Consider the following 20,199-nt stretch of genomic DNA (forward strand, 5'->3'; position numbering starts at 1 on the left):
CAAGAGACCCACTTCAGACCTAGGGATACATACAGACTGAGAATGAGGGAATGGAAAAAGATGATCCATGCAAATGGAAATCAAAAGAAAGCTGGAGTAGCAATACTCATATCAGATAAAATAGACTTTAAAATAAAGAATGTTACAAGAGACAAGGAAGGACACTACATAATGATCAAGGGATCAATCCAAGAAGAAGATATAACAATTATAAATATATATGCACCCAACATAGGAGCACCTCAATACATAAGGCAACTGCTAACAGATCTAAAAGAGGAAATCGACAGTAACACAACAATAGTGAGGGACTTTAACACCTCACTTACACCAATGGACAGATCACCCAAAATGAAAATTAATAAGGAAACACAAGCTTTAAATGACACAATAGACCAGATAGATTTAATTGATATTTATAGGACATTCCATCCAAAAACAGCAGATAACACTTTCTTCTCAAGTGCGCATGGAACATTCTCCAGGATAGATCACATCTTGGATCAACAATCAAGCCTTGGTAAATTTAAGAAAACTGAAATCATATCAAGCATCTTTTCCAACCACAACACTGTGAGATTAGAACTAAATAACAGGGGGAAAAAAACGTAAAAAACACAAACACATGGAGGCTAAACAATACATTAGTAAATAACCAAGAGATCACTGAAGAAGTCAAAGAGGAAATCAAAAAATACCTAGAGACAAATGACAATGAAAACACGACGATCCAAAACCTATGGGATGCAGTAAAAGCAGTTCTAAGAGGCAAGTCTATAGAAATACAAGCCAACCTCAAGAAAAAAAAAAACATCTCAAATAAACAATCTAACCTTCCAACTAAAGGAACTAGAGAAAGAAGAACAAACAAAACCCAAAGTTAGCAGAAGGAAAGAATCCATGAAGATCAGAGCAGAAATAAATGAAATAGAAACAAAGAAAACAATAGCAAAGATCAATAAAACTAAAAGCTGGTTCTTTGAGAAGATAAACAAAATTGATAAACCATTAGCCAGACTCATCAAGAAAAAGAGAAGGACTCAAATCAATAACATTAGAAATGTAAAAGAAGTTACAACAGACACCACAGAAATACAAAGCATGCTAAGAGACTACTACTAGTAACTCTATGCCAATAAAATGGACAACCTGGAAGAAATGGACATATCCTTAGAAAGGTATAACCTTCCAAGAATGAACCAGGAAGAAATAGAAAATATGAAAAGACCAATCACAGGTAATGAAATTGAAACTGTGATTAAAAACCTTACAACAAACAAAAGTCCAGAACCAGATGGCTTCACAGGTGAATTCTATCAAACATTTAGAGAAGAGCTAACACCCATTCTTCTCAAACTCTTCCAAAAATTGCAGAGAAGGAAAACTCCCAAACTCATTTTATGAGGCCACAATCACCCTGATACCAAAACCAGACAAAGATACTTCAAAAAAAGAAAATTACAGACCAATATCACCGATGGATATAGATGCAAAAATCCTCAACAAAATACTACCAAACAGAATACAACAACACATTAAAAGGATCATACACCATAATCAAGTGGGATTTATCCCAGGGATGCAAGGATTCTTCAATATAGTCAAATCAATCAATGTGATACACCATATTAACAAACTGAAGAAGAAAAACCATATGATCATCTCAATAGATGCAGAAAAAGCTTCTGACAAAATTCAACACCAATTTATGATAAAAACTCTCTAGAAAGTGGGCATAGAGGGAACCTACCACAACATAATAAAGGCCATATACAACAAACCCACAGCAAACATCATTCTCAATGGTGAAAAACTGAAAGCATTTCCTCTAAGATCAGGAACAAGACAAGGATGTCCACTCTCACCACTATTAGTCAACATAGTTTTGGAAGTCCTAGCCATGGCAATTAGAGGAGAAACAGAAATAAAAGGAATACAGATTGGAATAGAAGAAGTAAAACTTTCAGTTTGCAGATGACATGATACTGTACATAGAGAATCCTAAAGGTGCCACCAGAAAAGTACTAGAGCTAATCAATGAATTTGGTAAAGTAGCAGGATACAAAATTAACACACAGAAATCTCTTGCATTCCTAAACAGTAATGATGAAAAATGTGAAAGAGAAATTAAGGAAACACTCCCATTTACCACTGCAACAAAAAGAATAAAATACCTAGGAATAAATCTACCTAGGGAGACAAAAGACCTGTATGCAGAAAAGCATAAGACACTGACGAAAGAAATTAAAGATGATACAAACAATGGAGAGATATACCATGTTCTTGGATTGGAAGAATCAACATTGTGAAAATGATTATACTACACAAAGCAATCTACAGGTTCAATGCAATCCCTATCAAATTACCAATGGCATTTTTTACAGAACTAGAACAAAAAAATCTTAAAATTTGTATGGACACACAAAAGACCCAGAATAGCCGAAGAAGTCTTGAGAGAAAAAAACGGAGCTGGAGGAATCAGACTCCCTGACTTCAAACTATACTACAAAGCTACAGTCATCAAGACAGTATGGTACTGGCACAAAAACAGAAATATAGATCAATGGAACAGGATAGAAAGCCCAGAGATAAACCCACGCACCTATGGTCAACTAATCTATGACAAAGGAGGCAAGGATATACAATGGAGAAAAGACAGTCTCTTCAATAAGTGGTGCCGGGAAAACTGGATAGCTACATGTAAATGAATGAAATTAGAAAACTCCCTAACACCATACCCAAAAATAAACTCAAAATGGATTAAAGACCTAAATGTAAGACTGGACAGTATAAAACTCTTAGAGGAAAACATAGGAAGAACACTCTTTGACATAAATCACAGCAAGATCTTTTTTGATCCACCTCCTAGAGTAACGGAAATAAAACCAAAAATAAACAAATGGGACCTAATGAAACTTAAAAGCTTTTGCACAGCAAAGGAAACCATAAACAAGACAAAAAGACAACCCTCAGAATGGGAGAAAATATTTGCAAACAAATCAACGCACAAAGGAGTAATCTCTAAAATATATAAACAGCTCATGCAGCTCAATATTAAAAGAACAAACAACCCAATCCAAAAATGGGCAGAAGACCTAAATAGACATTTCTCCAAAGAAGACATACAGATGGCCAAGAAGCACATGAAAAGCTGCTCAACATCACTAATTATTAGAGAAATGCAAATCAAAACTATAATGAGGTATCACCTCACAGTAGTTAGAATGGGCACCATCAGAAAACCCACAAACAATAAATGCTGGAGAGGGTGTGGAGAAAAAGGAACCCTCTTGCACTGTTAGTGGGAATGTAAATTGATACAGCCACTGTGGAGAACAGTATGGAGGTTCCTTACAAAACTAAAAATAGAATTAGCATATGACCCAGCAATCCCACTACTGGGCATATACCCAGAGAAAACCGTAATTCAAAAAATGTCATGTACCACAATGTTCACTGCAGCACTATTTACAATAGCCAGGTCATGGAAGCAACCTAAATGCCCATCAACAGACGAATGGATAAGGAAGATGTGGTACATATATACAATGGAATATTAGCCATAAAAAGGAACGAAATTGGGTCATTTGTAGAGAGAGACGTGGATGAATCTAGAGACCGTCATACAGAGTGAAGTAAGTCAGAAAGAGAAAAACAAATATCGTATATTAACTCATATATGTGGAACCTAGAAAAATGGTACAGGTGAACCGGTTTGCAGGGTAGAAATTGAGACACTGATATAGAGAACAAACGTATGGACACCAAGGGGGGAGAGCAGCTGGGGTGGGGGTGGGGGTGTGGTGTGATGAATTGGGAGATTGGGATTGACATGGATACACTAACATGTATAAAATGGATAACTAATAAGAAACTGCTGTATAAAAAAATAAATAAAATAAAATGCAAAAATTCAAAAAACCGAAAAAACACTGGTAAAAAAGATGGTCTATCTTAGTGAATGTTCCTTTTGAACTGAAAAACAATGTCTATTCTACAGTTGTTGGGTGGAGTGTCCTATAATTACTAATTAAGTCAAGTTGTCAGTAATGTTTAGGTCTTTTATATCCTGAACATACTTTCTATTTGCCCTATCAATTGCTGAGAGAGGAGTGTTCATCTCCAACCATAATTGTGATTTTTTTTCCTTTCTATCAATTTTTACTTCATGTAGTTTGAAGGTCTGTTGCTAGATACATACACATGTAGGATTATAATGCTTTCCTGGAGAATTGACCCTTTTATCATTATGTAATGCTCCTCTTTATCTCTGGTAATATTTATTATTCAAAGTCTACTTTGTCAGTTATAAACATAGCTACTCAGCTTTCTTTTGATTAATATTTTCATAGCATATATTTTCCCATCTCTTTACTTTTAACTTATCTGTGTTCTATATTTAAAATGGGTTTCTTGGAGACAGTGTATAGTTGAGTCTTGCTTTCTTAGCCAATCTGGTATTCTGGGCTTTTAGATGGTGTGTTTATTTCATTTACATTTAATATAATTATTCCATGGTTAGATCAAACTCTTTCTTGCTAGCTGTTTTCTAATGTTTTATCCGTTCTTTGTTTCTTTTTTCCTTTTTCTGCCTTCTTTTGAATTCAGAGTGTTGTTTTTATTCTAGTTTATTTCTACTATGGGCTTTTACCTTTTTATAAAAAAGTCTGTCGTTGCTATATGTTTTAAAATATATGTTTAATTAATCACGTAATCATGATCTAGCTTAAAACCATATTACATCACTTCAAATGTAGTGTAAGGACCTTAAAATAGTATATGCCCAATATTTAAAAAAGAATATATACAATGTATATGTATAACAATCACTTTGCTGGACAGCAGAAATTAATACAACATTGTAAATCAACTATACTTCAATAAAAGTACTGAAAAAAAATAGTATATGCCCAATTGCTCCCTCGCATCTGCTTTTGTCAGACTTATGTTTTCATTTGCAATAAATATATAATACATTACTACTGTTTTTGCTTTAGATAGTTATCTCTTGAAGGAACTAAAATAAGAAAAATTAATTTTATATTACCTTGTTTTACTCCATTTCCCATACTCTTCATTTCTTGATGTAGATCCAGGTTTATGGTTGGTCTCATATTCCTTTTTGCCTGAGGAACTTCCTGAATTCTGAATATATTTTGAAGGTAGAGCCAATGAGGTTTCCAGACGTATTGGATATAGCCTTTGAGAGAAAGCAAAGTCAAGTATGACCTCAATGCTGATAAATCAAAATAACAGCACCAAATAATTTTTCAAAAATGCATTTAGGGGGACGTCCCTGGTGGTCCAGTGGGTAAGACTCCAAGCTCCCATTGCAGGGGTCCTGGGTTTGAACCCTGGTCGGGGAACTAGATCTCTCATGCATGCCACAAGCTAAGAAGCCCACGTGCCACAACTAAGACATGGCGCAGCCTAGTATTTTTTAAAAATTAAAAAACTTTAAAAAATGCATTTAGAAGAGATACTAGTGTGAAAACAAATTCAACTCTAAAAGAATACAACTTGATACACCTAATGTATTTTATAATCTGATATCTGCCATGGATTTTTCTGCCTCTCAAAGTTCCAGTTTCAAAGACCTGTAGAAGTTCTGGTGGGGGGGAACCACAGATCCTGTCTGTGTGACTCCTGTATATATATATATATATATATATATATATATATATATATATATATATATATATATATATATATATATATATATATATATATATGCCTACTTTCTTTCCTCCTTGTCAACCTGGATGCAAAACTCAATCCCTTCACCAGTTTCAACAAGAAATCTACTCCTCCCACATTTACCAGGTTTCCTCATCTTTCTTTCACTTTCTCATGTGGTCTTTGTTCCCTCTCTATGAAATTGCTTCCTGTGAATTTTGAATTCCTCTTATTTTGTGTAGAATATAAAGATCTCCTACACTCAGCATTATATACACGAAACTGCTTAGGGAGGTTATCAGAATAAAGGAGGCTTCAGGAGCTGCCTTTCTTAGAAATTTAGGTATATAAATACACCATACTGTTCTAGGTAAAGTTCACCTGGAATTTGCATGCAGGAGGTTTATCAGAAGTGCTCTTGAAAACAGAAGTGCTCTTTGAAGGAGCAAGGGAAGCTAGATTGAGTAAAGGTAGAATTTGAAATGAGATACAGTTGAAACAGTAGTCTCAGTGAATGCCACAGAGATCCCTCAAGAATGAGATGATCCTACAAAGATGTCCCACATTAAGGAATGTACCCCACAACAATCAATCATCAGATATGGCTGCCCCCAGGAACTAGAGCTGAGACTTGAGCATGGCAGTTTCCTTCAGCTGAGGGCAATTCCCAGAGTTGGATGCAACTGTAAGTAATCAGTAGTCAAAACTCCCAGCATCTGGGACCATGAAGCCTTAATCAGGAAGGGGAATCTAGGAGGTCTCCAAATGCATCCACTACAATCCATCCCATGCCATTTAGTTCCACTTGCTTTGCACAGTATATTCCCTCCACAAGGAAACAACTCCTCCAGGATTATAATTCTCCTCCTTTCCTCGGAAAGCTTTTAGAGGAAGTTTAGTGGGACAAACTAGTGTTGGCCTCCTTCTCCCTTTCTCCTTCCTCCCCCACCCTCAGCGGCCCTCACCCCTCCAACTATTATCTAGGCTGCACCTGATATTTATAGTCTCCCTCATCTATTAACCTCATCTACTAGAGTTCACCCACCCTTGACAATCAATGGGTAGTTAGCTGGTCTCCAGCACTTACTTGGTGGATGACCCTGGCCCCTTTCCCTGAGGGGGTCTGGGCCCATAGTTGCTGTGCCCTTTTCAGGTTGTGGCTTCTGCACATGTCCATTTACCATTAAAACTGGTTAGATCAATACCAGGAACCCCCTTCCCTTCACCCTCTTCTCTAAGCAGATCACTTGTGTGCCAAGTGTATTATATTTAATGTGCCATTAAAAACCTACAGGATGTAGAGTTGTGGGGATGGGAAGAACAAGTTCCCCAAATGGGCCATTGGAAGTGATAATAAGCATAGTCCCTTCTCCTTGCAACCCTTAGTTCCCAGATCCACGTATTTTCCCTTGGGGAATACAGCAGCACATAATGGTTGATGATTTAGGGTGTGCTCTTGATTCCGTAGGATGAAGGTATATACCACATTCTTGCACAGTATAATTTCCAACTTTCCACCTTAGGCGTACACCTTCAAAAAGCCATTCCATCACTATCAGGCCAGCGGAATCAGGGTGGTAAAATGTGATAGGACCAGTGAATCTCATGGTCAGATGCCTACTGTCACACCTCATTTGACGTAAAGTGCATTGCTTGGGCCAATGAAATTTATGTAGGATCACATATTGGTAGATCAAACATTTTGTTTGCTCATGGATAATGGTGCAGCCTATGAGTCTAATGAGCAGGAAAGGCAATCATATAGAGAATACCACTCAAAATAAATTTCTGCCTCTCGAGATTTCACAGACACAGTGTCATCAACTTTGTCTAGTTGGTCCCCTCAAGGTACAGTGCCATATTAGAGGGCAGCATTAGTCTTGCTGCTGGTAGGTCAGATGATCGGCAGCAGCAGTATTAGGTCTGCTCTGGTGAGTCCACGTTGTTGGGCTCATGCCCAGCCTCCATCCTTGTCTCCATAGTTTCTCCTGTATAAACCCTTTGTGCAACACTGGAGTGACTTTCAACAAAGACTGGCTAAGTTATTCTACATGGTTATTTAGTGCCCCTTCAACAGATTCTCTCTGGTGGGCATTTTGATGTGAATCAAAGATATCCGCACTTTATGCCCATGTTTATATGTCAATTCACATACCTCTTCTCAAAAACTCTCACTCTTCTTTCTCCTTCCAAGCCCCTGAACAATTAACCAAACCATTTGTCACTGCTGAGTCCATGTATAATTTTATATCAACCTGCTTCTCTTCTGACACAAGATAGATAATCATGCACACACCCAAACCTCCGCCAATGGTGAGAGACTGTCCCTCACTGCTGTCTTTCAAGGCTACCCTGAGTGAGGCTTTTGGGCAAAAGTCCAAATTGTGTATCAGTTGTCTACTGTTGTGTAACAAACTACCCCAAAACCAAGTGGTTTAAAACAACAACAGTTTATTATTTCTTAAAGTGAGATGACAAACATGGCCAAGGATGGAGACAAATGAAATGGAATGAAGGTGAGTCATAAAATGAGGACGTCTAGTACAGTGATCGTGATACCACCATCAAAAAACAATGGCATGACGTGGGATACAGACTGAGCTAGACAATAAAGTTTTAAATAAACATAGGAGATAAAGAAGAAATCTTTATGCTTCCTACTAAACAAAACCAGAATTCCTTACCTTTGTCTTCAGGCCTCTCCTCACTTTAGACTCTCTTTTCCTGTTAAATATTCTCCTCCGGTGCCAATTTTAAAAGACCCTATCAGAAACCATTGTGAGGAAACGACCTTCTACCTACTGCCTTCATGTTGTTCCTTCATCCTGGAGTTTCCCTCCTACTTCATCACACTCCAACCCTTTGTGAAATACTTATTTACTTTTTCTGATCCAACTCAAATTCTTTTTCCGAAGTAAGCCACGACATACGTAAACAAACAAATGGAGCCTCCATGAAGAAACTCCTGTCAAGAATAAACCTTCCCTCCCCTGAACCCACTGAAATCCTTAAAAGCAGTGTCTAACCCTTACTGACCTTTATTCTGCTGCACAAAGCACGTACAGGTGTTTACGGTTTAATGATTGAATGACTCAGCACCTTCATGCTTAGGCCGTACAGCCTTGCATGATACTTTGGAGTCATTTATCATTTCTGTAAGTTAAAATCCCTTTGAAGTCAGAAACCAGGTCATAATTTTGATTTTCCTAGCATGTAGCAAAGTGTCGTGACACTTAGTATCAAAATGTTTAAGTTAATTTGTTATGGGAATTACTGCTAATCAAGGACACGTGAAAAGGGAAGGTGCTCTGTTATAAGAACAGCGTCAGTGGATTCCATGAATCCACTTTTGAAGGTGAATGGCCCTTTAGAGACATCTTGAGAATCAAGGTAAGGGGGACGAATCTTTGTATTCTGTATGACCCAGGCATTGAATGTGTGCTGCATCCCAGGAAGAGGGCATAACTTTGAGTGAAGCCGCTTCCTTGAGCCAGGGGCAGTGCCTGAAGAAGAACACAGCTGTGAGCTGTCAGCATCCAAAATTCCAGTCAACTTGGAGAGAACTTGGTTCTAGAAGGGGATGTGGGTGTGCACAATAGCATCAAATACAGCATCCTGAGGGGGAAATGGAGCCTCTCACTCACCTTCTGTACAAATCCTCTTCTGAGGCATGCGTGAAAAAACAGGACTGAATTTACTTTTGGCACCTAAGCCTCAAACTCCTCTGTGAGCCCAAACAACCTTTTTTTTTTTTTTTTTTTTCCTTTGAGGATTTGAATTGGCACCTGAGTAACTTATTTCTGACTCTGCCCTGTCACTTGGATACTGGGAAGGTTTTTCACACTCACCTACACAGTGCTAGTCACTTGTGCCAATACCGCTGCTGCCCCAGCCTAATCAGGCAGGGTCTTCCTGCATCAGCAGCCATCTCTGTGGCATACTGCTTTCTGGGTGTTATACAGTTGTCCCTAGCCTGAAGATCACAGCTTTAGAGAATATGGGCCTGAAAAAAAAATTCCCACCAGCGTCCTCTATCATCTTTTCCACTCTCAGAATCAAGGCTGACTTTTGGGTTAATGACTTCTACATACAAGGAAGGAGCATCAGCTTCTGTTGTCTTCAGCCTTACATGCACGATCTCTGCCTCCTACAAGAAGAAGGAGCCAGAGTATCTATTGGGCAATTTTGCTTGCAGGGATTAGCTGTCTCCTTGGTTCCTCCTTGTTTTCTGCTCTTAGTTTCTGGATGGCTAAGGAAAGTCTCCCATAGCAAGTGTTGTTTGCTTAGAAACACCCATCTTTTCTATAACAACATTTTAAAAGTGGGGGGAGGAAGATACTTCCACCTGGCAACCTATGCATTAAAAATGTACCATATAAATGAGTAGCTCCTAAGTTAAAGGTGGATGGTCCCAGCTGTTCTCTCTGAGATCAGACTTCATACACTAAGTTAATGGACACAGTCTCTCACCAGGTTTTCTGAGTTTTAGACCCGAGCTGGAAGTTGGAAACAACTTCCTGGGACCTTACTTACAGGGAAGTTGATTTTACTGGGAAGGCTGTTAAACCAGCATCCTCGGCTGCAACTCCCCAAGTCTCTACTAAGGTCTCCAGTTCAAGTCTGCCATTTGGTTGGGTTCCATCAAGACAGCATCTGTCACCTTTCTCTCTCCTCTTCTTGAATAAATCTTTACTAACAAGGCGAATTTAGATCTCCCATTCTAAAGCTTCTCCAATAATGCCTTACTGTATGTCGCTCTTGTAATAACATGCTTTGACTGAATCTGATTTTCCAAACTGTTCAATAGCACCTTGTCATATGGCTCATTGCAAAAGACTCTCTAGCATTAACACATTTCCAGAGAACTTTTCTCCTTCCTGTTGGTGCATGGTAGGGGAGCAGATGTACCAGTCTCTGCAACTTTCAACATTATCAAGTACACCTGTTGATGCTGTCAAGTATTTCGTCACAGAGGTGAAGCTCTGGCAGGACTGAGAACACGTGTACCTCCTAATGCCAAGCCTGTAAATTTTCTTTTAATCTCCCTCACATCTCTGCCTCTGAAACCTGCCACTATTGCAACACAGCATGCTCTCTTCAAACTCACAATCCCGCTGTCTGTTCCCTAAAATTGGACTGCTTGAGAATGCAAGCTAGTGTATGGTTAACAAATTAGCAGCCTCTGCTGGGGATTCCCAAGCTTGCTGACAAATGATTCAACGGTAGATGTCCTACATCTGGGGGACTCTGTCTCAACAAATGGAGGTTGGTAGGGGACTTTGGTCAGGCAAAACTCACAATGGCCATGTACACACTTCCCCTTCCAAATGGAATGTTATATTTTAGAGTCTGTTGAGGTAAACTTCAAAGAAAAAATCCTCATTTGAAACTTGGGTTGGTTTTGGCTTATGTAATGGTATGATAACTTGCTTTTTGCTTAAAATATTCAATCTTGTACAGTGTATCCCTATACAAAAACTGAAAATTTGACCTCAGAGCAGATCTCTACTTTGGGTTCCCTATGAGACTGTTTAAAATTCTCAGAAGGGCTGTTGCTCAACTGAAAATAGAGATGCCGTGAGGCACATCCTAAAAATCCATAGAAGGCTTTTGGAAGGGTCTCTGAGAAATCACCTTAAATCTTTCTCTGTCTTAAGAAAGGATTTTACAGTTATACATTTTGCTTCATATTTACCCTAAGACCATGATTCCTGACAGCACCCTGGATTTACTCTTTGCCCTGAGGCTCTTCTTTACTTTTGAGAGTCTTCTTCTGGGAGAGACTAGGGATGAGAATTGGTTTTATTTTTAAACCTAGCAAAGCAAGGGCCATTTGTACTTGTTCTACATTCTGCTTGAAAATGGAATAATTTCTATTTTAACTCATATCTCTTTATCTTCATGTTATGATAGTAGCTAGAAAACCTTAATTGTCACTTTCAACATTTAGCCTAGAAATATCCTTATCCAGATCAATTAGTTCACTAGGTGCAGTTCTATATTCTGCAGTGATAGTTTTCATAAACTTCCCACCACTACATATCCAAGGTCTTCTATCTTCCAGCCCCCAATAACATTTCACTCACTCTCCTTCAAGCCTTCATTGACAGTCACGTTGATGCTCACTGGTCCTGGTAACACCCTACTTCCAGGTAACAAAATCTGTTACTTTTGCTACATAGCAAATCCACCTAAAACCTACTTATATAAAACATGCATTTCATTTTGCTCATGATTTTGTCTGACAGGAATTTTAGGAAGGGTTCAGCTGGGCAAATCCTGCCTGCAGTCTTTCATGCAGCTGTTGTCAAATGTTGGCCAGGGCTACAGTCATCTGAAGGCTCAGCTGGGCTGGATGTCCACGAAGGCTTCCTCTCACGGCTGGCAGTCGACACTAGCTGTCAACTGGGAGCTGAGCTCTGCTGTCCACTGAAGCACATACAGGTGGCCCCTACATCTGGCTTAGTTTCCTCACATCTTGGAAGCTTTGGGTAGTTGGAATTCTAACACAGCAACTCAGGGCTTCAAGTGTGAGTGTTCACTGAGGTTGGATGAGTTTCTGTAAATGCACTTTTTACATAATCATACGAAGTTACAGACAGGAAAAAGGCCTTAAAAGCCTTCATTATTGTCCCTTAACACCCCTACCTAACAAGTTACCATATTTACAAGTAGAAATATCTTCTGAGAAATGTCAGGCATCTTGTTTGAATCCTCTGAAACAAAACAATTTCTGTGATGCGTGTAGAGTTATGCCAAGAAGTCCATCTGCCAGCCAGAATTTCATCCTTTAAATACCTTGTTATGGCAGCACAAAAGAACACAATGAGCTTTGTTTAGAGTGTCAGTCTTCCATCTCTGGGCTAAAAGGATTAGGTCTAAATTGCACATCATTACATAAGACCACATGAAAATGTTTGCTTCTTTTGTCCTTAAAAGTACTTCATGGTGTTTTATAAAAAGCCAAAAAAAATGTTAATTGAACTAAAGAAATCTATTCAGAAGGTCATAAGCAGTAGATTTGCCAGGCATTCTAATTTATGTTATTATTTGTTTAACACACAAAAGTCAGGGGAATTTTCAAATATAATCACTTGTTGGATATGGCAGGGGGTTGAGGAGAGCTCATACAGCCTGATGATTCAAAGTAAGCATTTTGGAGCCAGATCTGGTTTTAGCCTCTCTGGTTAATAAGTATGACTAGAAAATTTACTTAACCTCTCTGTGGCTCATTTCCCTCATTTGTAACATGGAGATAAAAGTATTCACCTTCTAAGGTTGTTTTAAGGGTTAAATTAAATAACACATGTAATTTACTTACCAGGGCTTGGCACACAGTAGATATATAGTTAACAAGTCAGATAAGAGTGAGCATACACTTTCAATAGGTCGTGTGTGTGTGTGTGTGTGAGTGTGTGTATGAAAGAGAGAGAGGGAGAAGGGAGAAGTGGAGAAGGAGAGGGAGGCAGGAAGGCAGAGAGAGAGAGAATGAGGGAAATTGAGGGAGAGGGAGAGAGAATATTTTGGGAAGGGCATATAGATAACATTGTTGGAAATGCAGTATACATGTGATGGTTATTTGTTAATGCTAATTTACTTGCTGAAGAGATTTTGAATTTTGAAGATGTTGGAATGGAAAAGGAATGGAATGTCAGGAAGTACTTGGAGATTATCTGACTTTGAGAGTCACTTGTCTCCTGTACACAGGACAAAGCAGGAAGTTGGAAACATTTCTCACCTCCTCCTCCCCCTTCTGTTCTCATGTCAGTTCTAATTTTGTACCCAGCCCCTCTCCCAGCACTTCTATGCACCTGCAGTCAGAGGTTGTCCTTTGAACAAGACTCAGCTGTCCACTAGGTGAAACAGTTGGAAAGCCACTAGGCCATTACAATGTCACTGCAAATAACTTAGAGGTATTTTCATATTATTATGGGAGAAAAGCCCAGTCTAATATACAAACAAAAGCGAACTTTCCTAAGGAACAAGAGTTGCGGAAGGAGTGAAAGAAAGATTTTGAGGTAGGCAAGGCCTTTCCTCGCTTTTCAGATGAACTGGTGAGGTCATTCCTGTTTTAATCTGTTGAGTTAGGCCATTTGGAAGAAATGCACTCTGCAATATAATGCGATAATCTTGCCATTATTAATTAGAATAATAAGTTCCATTGCTTAAGGCTTATTTCTATAGTGGTTTTGCTCAAAAAGTAATATTCAGCTTAGCCATGTAAGTAAAAAAAAATAGGGTATCAGTGGCCAGTTTCCAGGTTTTTCAAAAAAAATAGAATTTTTATTTTACATTAATACAGGTCTGTTCAAAAGCAATTCTGTTAACACCCTTCAAATAACCTTTTAAAATATTACTTATGAATCTATGCACCTTGATAAAATGTTTCCTGTTTTTCATTTCCCCAAGGCTAAAGTGACACAATTATTAGCTTTTGATAGGGTTAAACAATAACTACCCATGCTTACCTCTGTGAAAGAATGGAAAATAAATATACCTTGAAGCGTTGTAATGGTTGAAAAGATTCCCATACTTCAGTTCCTTCTTATGTTTCTTTTTCCTAGAACAGCACAGAGAGATTTAAATGAATCTTTTAAATAATTTTCTCCTCTACTTCTCATGCTGAGTAAAGTCCTTTCTGTCTCTAAATGTTAACAATATCATCCTTTTTAATGGGGACCCTCTTTAATCCTGTGTAGTAGTAGTTATAGTGTACCAGGAATATTCTATCAATAGATGCTGAGGATATACCAGTAAACAAAACAGATAAAAATTCCTGCCATTATAGAGTCTATGGTCTAGTGGGGGCAGGGGAGACAGAAAATGAACACTGTAAGTATCGAATGTGGTAATAAATGATAGAAAATTAAGGCAGGAAGGGAATAGGGAGTGTCAGTGGGGTTGGGCAGGGGTTGTGGTTTCAGATAGGGTGGTCAGAGAAGGGTTCTTGAGAAGATGACATTTAAGGAAAGATGTGAAGGAAGTAGAGGAGATGCTGTGTTTTAAAGAATAGTTGGCAGGCCAAGTAGAGTCAGTTAAGGGGAGAACAGTAAGAAATGAGAGGAAAGAGGGGCCCAGTCTGGTAGTCTATTGTAAGGACTTTGACTTTTATTACATTAAATGTCGTTACAAGTAGGAAATGGGAAGCCATTACAGGTATGTCTACATCTTCTGCCTCTCAAGATTCATTCTTCACCCTGCTCTATCCTATTCTCTGGCTCAGGGAAGCTGAGTTGTATTTTCCTATTTTTCCTCAGGACATTTCTCCCTTTTGGTTACCTTCCTCCTCTTTCAATTATCCAAGTGTTCCCTCTGTCAGAGAAGCAGAGACCCAACTACCTGTATTTCTCAACAGCAGCCCTAAGCCCACTGTTGCCAGTGCCGGGAGCCTACCTAAAATACATATCTCTTGGCTTCCCTCAAGACGTTCAATCAGTATCTCTGGGATTGGGGTCCAAGAATCTGCATGTTTAACAAGTTTCCCAGGTCAGTTCTTTCTTACTGGAGGCTTAAAAACTAGAATCCTGGATTATGGAAACCTTACCCTTCTGATGGGAATTTGGGCAGTTCCTTATACTGTCCTCAATTTTTTTCTTAGCTCCAAAAATGAGAACTCAGAAATACTCAGTTTGACTGACTGTACTCTGCTAAACTTTTATTTCTATTTTTAGTCAATGCTTATAACATACTTTATTTTGTAAAATATTTCATCATTACTGTCCGTAAAAATTATTTTGCAGAGTCCTCATCAACCTGTCATATGAAATTTAGTGTCTTGCTTGCAAATTTATAAGCTGTAGAAGGATTACCTGTGACTTCTATATTTTTTGTGTAAGAGCATTGATTTTATTTTTATTTACATTTTAGTATTTCCCATGATGAATCATTTTTCAACATTATATTGAATTAGAAATAAAGGTACTCAAAAGTTACTAATAAATGCTATATATCATGCTATGTTTTGTGTTGTCTGAATTGGTAGCACTGAACTTTGAGGACTTTCTCAGAGTTACGGAAGGGAAATGACTCTATGACTTAGACTGTTATAGAATTTGTGATGAGGAATTCACACTTCCCAGTAGCTTATGCCTCACTGTTTTCACATTACATCCAATCTTCTGTGAAGAGAGACACTAGATTGATGTTTTCCAGAGTATTTCTGTTACTCTCCAGAGTTAGGTACTTTTAAACAAATATTGGCCTTTCAGTTTGTGTGCACATTTCATAGGTAATTTCCCCTGTGCCAGAATTTGCTATTTCAAGATACTGAGGCAAACAAGACTGCTAGAAATAAAAAACAAGGGAGGCACTTTCATGTACCAAGCATACGATGGTAAATATCTACTCGAGTAGCTGAATCCAATCCCTCCAAAGAAGGTTGGTTCATTTGGCCTCTTAGAATAATGTTGAACCTTTTCCTAGCAGAGATATGGTGTGGTATTCGATTGAGGAAGCTGCACAGTGCATTTGGCCAAGACCTAAGGTTAAGCCTGCCTTTTAAGCTGGAGAGGATCGGATGGAGTCTTTATGGCCACTCTGGATGGACTGTGTTTACAGCGAATACTGAAAAGCATGCATTTCCTCTCAACTACTAGGATCTGCAGCTGCTGGTTAAAAATACATCCAAATGGATGCCAAAAGCTGAAGCAATGGTCCATACATTTTAAGAATATAAGAAGAAAAGCTTGTGATTCTTTTATAATTGCATTGCACATAATAAAATGTCTTAGAAAAGATTCTTGCAGAATTTCTGCTTCTCTATGCATTTGGTTAAATTAAATCAATCTGTTTAACAGGAATTTTTCAGAAAGATAGATTTTTAACTTTTCAAAATAATTGTGCATTTTTCTTTGTTAGTGAAAAAGGCATAAAAAAGCTCTAAATATTAGACATATTAGATGATAAATGAGGTTTTATCTATAAAAAAAGGAAGAAGAGTAATTTTATATTATATGCCTCAAGAGCCTTTTTTTTACATTACTTTAGATTTTTATGTAAGGATTACATAGGATTTTGGAAATCCTAAATCTGAAAAGGACCTTGAAAGTTATTTAGTTCAGAAATGCTAACAACAACAACAATGATGTTAATAATATAGCTAACCTTTGAGCACTTACCATTTGCTGGGCACTGTTTTAAGAAGCTTTACATATGTAATCTTAGTCAATCCTCAAAATAACCCTATGATGTAAATATTATTAACTTCATTTGACAGATAAGGGAACTGAGACACAAAATGTTTAACAAATCTGCCTGAGGTCATGGAGATAGCAAGTGGAAGAGTCAGTTAGAAAGCTGAAGAAACACTTACAAAATTATCCCAGCCAGTTCTGTCCATGGAAAGTGTACACAGCTGTCACGGAATGTGATCTGAAGGTGCCAGAAGGTCTACCCAAATACATCACCTTCAACAGTTTACGACACTGCCTCAAGTTCTCACCAACAGAGAAAGTGCTTCGTGTGAAGATAGATAATCCCTCCAAAAGGTTATATTTTAAAAAATATTACCTAAGAAGAATTGCACATTAATGATAGCACGACCAGATTGACACATTTTAGGGAGAATTGGATGATAAAAGGAAAAAAGAAAAGAGCTGTTGAAAGTAAACACCATAACAGACACTCTTGGTCAATCTTGGCAAAATGGCGGGGGTGGGGGGAGGGAATGAAGACAAAATTCATCCAATTTGGCTTTAGTTGGATAGTTCGATATGGAAATTATCTATCTTAAAATGTCTTCTCATTTGGGAGATAGTCATACTTGATAGTTAAAACTTTACCATTTGCACTGCTAAAGTTTGATAAACAGCAAAAATTATCTCTGTATAACATATTTTCCTTACCACTTGCCTTTTTGAACAGAGATTCTTAAATAAGTGTCCCACATACAGACCCCTATTAATATATTAAATTTCAAGTATGTATGGAAGAATGCAAAGCACCCTAAGAAGATTATCCAAAGAGTTCATCAGATTCTCACAAGTACAGTTGGTCCTCCATATCTGTGGGTTCTGCATCCATAGATGCAACCAGCCACGGGTCAAAAATATTTGAAGAAAAAAATTCCAGAAAGTTCCAAAAAGCAAAACTTGAATTTGCTACATGCCTGGCAACTATTTACACAGCATTTACATTGTACTTCCAACTATTTCCATAGTATTTATATTGTATTAGGTATTATAAGTAATCTAGAGAAGATTTAAAGTATACGGAAAGATGTGCATAGGTTGTGTGCAAATACTATGCCATTTTACATAAGGGACTTAAGCATCCATGGAGTTTGTTATTCTCAGTGGGGGGTGGGGGGTAGGGGGCTGGAACAAACCCCCCCCAAGGACGACTGTATATATGAATCACCCAAAATAGTTAAATCAGCACAAAATTAACCTACCCCAGCGGCACCTCCTACCTATCACCTAAAATTAATGCCTGCTGGAGGTGGCCTTTAACAACGGAGAGACTATAGCATACAACTGTTTTGAATTATGTATCCTAGTGAGCATCCAGGGCTACATTCAAGCTGATGTTTTAGAAAGCAACATATGGTATGCAAAATGGTAGGCAGGATAACATTACATACCACTGGTTTGCTAGAATTATCGTTCACCTTTTCACTATGTTGCTGCAACAATAAATGCAACTCTTCAGGACTGGGGTTTTAGGTAAATAACGCAACAAGGAAGTGAGAAAGGTAGGTCAATGAAAGTTCTTAGCAAAGGGTTAGGCAAATAGAATGGGCAGTCAATTAATTAAAATGCTTTTCAAAATGAATAGACTGACCTGGCTTTCTTGGTGAGCTATTACCAGGTTCTTTTGAGTTCTTAAAACATTTTCTTTACTCTCTGTTTCACAACAAATGTGGGCCAATTGCTGTGAGTTAATTGAAAAGGATTGTTTCCTAGTTGCCAAGAAACAGCGCTTTCTTACATTATGCAGGCCATTATGTGCACAGATCAAGCTTCCTGATTTTTCTTTCAGGGTTTAAGAATATTGGGTGCTGTGATTTAGTTGTCCCTTGAGCAGAGGAGCGCAAGTCAAGAAGGATTTCAGGGGTATTGTTCCATTTCAATTTACCAGGTAAGATTTGGATTTATTTGAAAGTGCTATCTTCTCCCTTATGCTTAACTTTTCCTAAATCACTTAAATGCTTTTATGAGTGAATGGGTGAATATGAAATGATGATTTTACTTGGGATAGTTTCAAGTAAAATCGTGCTAAATTGATTTTCTTCCAGCTGAAGGTTCTGAGGGAAAAAAATTTTTTTTAAAGAGGTAGCCCTAATAATTGAGGTCTGTGAGACAGGCTCTAGAGTTTGTTTCTCATTGTTTTCAGAGTAGTAGATACAGGTAAACCAAGAAGTTGTGAGTGAATTTAGGGTTGAAATTCTAAAATCATTGCTATGGAAGCAAATATCATTATTTCTATTTGGAGAAAAGATTTCAAATCTGACTGGTTCCAGCTGAGACACGGACTTTATATTTGTTAACTTCAAAAGGAAGACTTGTTGATCTTATAACTTGGTTACGTGTCTCTCTTAAAAACAAAGCCTCTCTGTTGGCTATTTTCCTCATGTTTTTGTCTTAAAGATGAAGATAAAATCAGGGTCCTGTACTCAGTGTAGCTTACTAATACATATGATACAAACAAAAAATGCACGCTTCTTTCTCAGGAAGGAAAATATCATTTCTTGATTCAAGGTTAGTTGCTCCCAGGCAAAGTAGTGCTCACTGTGGGTAATAATGTGGGATAAGTGTTGGACAAGGACCCTGTGTATTGAGTTTGTTAAGTCAATTCATCCTCCCACTCTTAAAGAGTTCACACTTTCACCGGGTTAGGTTGAACTCTGTAATCCTGTGAACTTACACTCACAACATCACACAGTTTACACAGACGATACGTTGAAAATAAGCTTTGTCAAATTTGCAGGGAACCTAGTTGAGCGCTGTTATTGATCCTCTCTTTCAAAGTCATATTTTACCTCCTCTGCTGCATGGCTCTGGATTTCCTAGGAATATATTTCCTTTACAAGGAAGATCACTGTAATGGATACAAGTCAGGTCAAATATTTGTTGTCTCATTAAGTAAGTTTCCATTTGTTCAGAGTTTGAAGACACCTGAGTATAAAGATGACCTGTGCAATATGAACCCTAGCTGATGCTGGAAAGAAAGCATTGCAGCACGCCTTTAATGATAATATGATTTGGGTTTTCCACCAGTGAACCAATACTCTGGTTAGGAAACTATTTTGTGCAATAATGTGAATCACTGTCAATGAAGTGATAGGTGAATATGACATTCAAACCATCCATTTATTTTTAACTTGTCAAATTGGAGTCTCCTTCCTTGAATTTCTATACATTTTAAACTAAAATAACAAATCACAGTATCATCAGTTATCACAAATTCATTACACTGTATTTTTTATTTACATAGTAGTAAAATTAAGCAGCCCATTTAAATAAATGCATGGTTTGTAGTTATGTATACTTGGTGTGACTTAGTACCATTTTTGGAACAGTGCAT

General features: G+C 37.9%; 2 long non-coding RNA genes across 3 annotated transcripts in view; one reads left to right on the top strand and one right to left on the bottom strand.

Annotated features, from left to right (window-relative positions):
• LOC103009280 (uncharacterized) overlaps positions 1-20,199 on the bottom strand; it is a 119,354-nt gene that overhangs the window by 42,643 nt on the left and 56,512 nt on the right. For both annotated transcript variants that reach the window (XR_009008984.1, XR_009008985.1), the window contains exons 5-6: positions 14,145-14,236; positions 5,048-5,200 (exon numbers count right to left, since the gene is read on the bottom strand). This is a non-coding gene — a long non-coding RNA (uncharacterized LOC103009280). The remainder of the gene's footprint in view (positions 1-5,047; positions 5,201-14,144; positions 14,237-20,199) is intronic.
• Positions 18,679-20,199, top strand: part of LOC103009084 (uncharacterized) — a 57,886-nt gene continuing 56,365 nt past the window's right edge. Inside the window, exon 1 of the long non-coding RNA XR_451765.3 lies at positions 18,679-18,753. This is a non-coding gene — a long non-coding RNA (uncharacterized LOC103009084). The remainder of the gene's footprint in view (positions 18,754-20,199) is intronic.

Source organism: Balaenoptera acutorostrata, chromosome 8 (assembly GCF_949987535.1).
Source record: "Balaenoptera acutorostrata chromosome 8, mBalAcu1.1, whole genome shotgun sequence".
In the NCBI taxonomy this organism is placed as follows: domain Eukaryota; kingdom Metazoa; phylum Chordata; class Mammalia; order Artiodactyla; family Balaenopteridae; genus Balaenoptera; species Balaenoptera acutorostrata.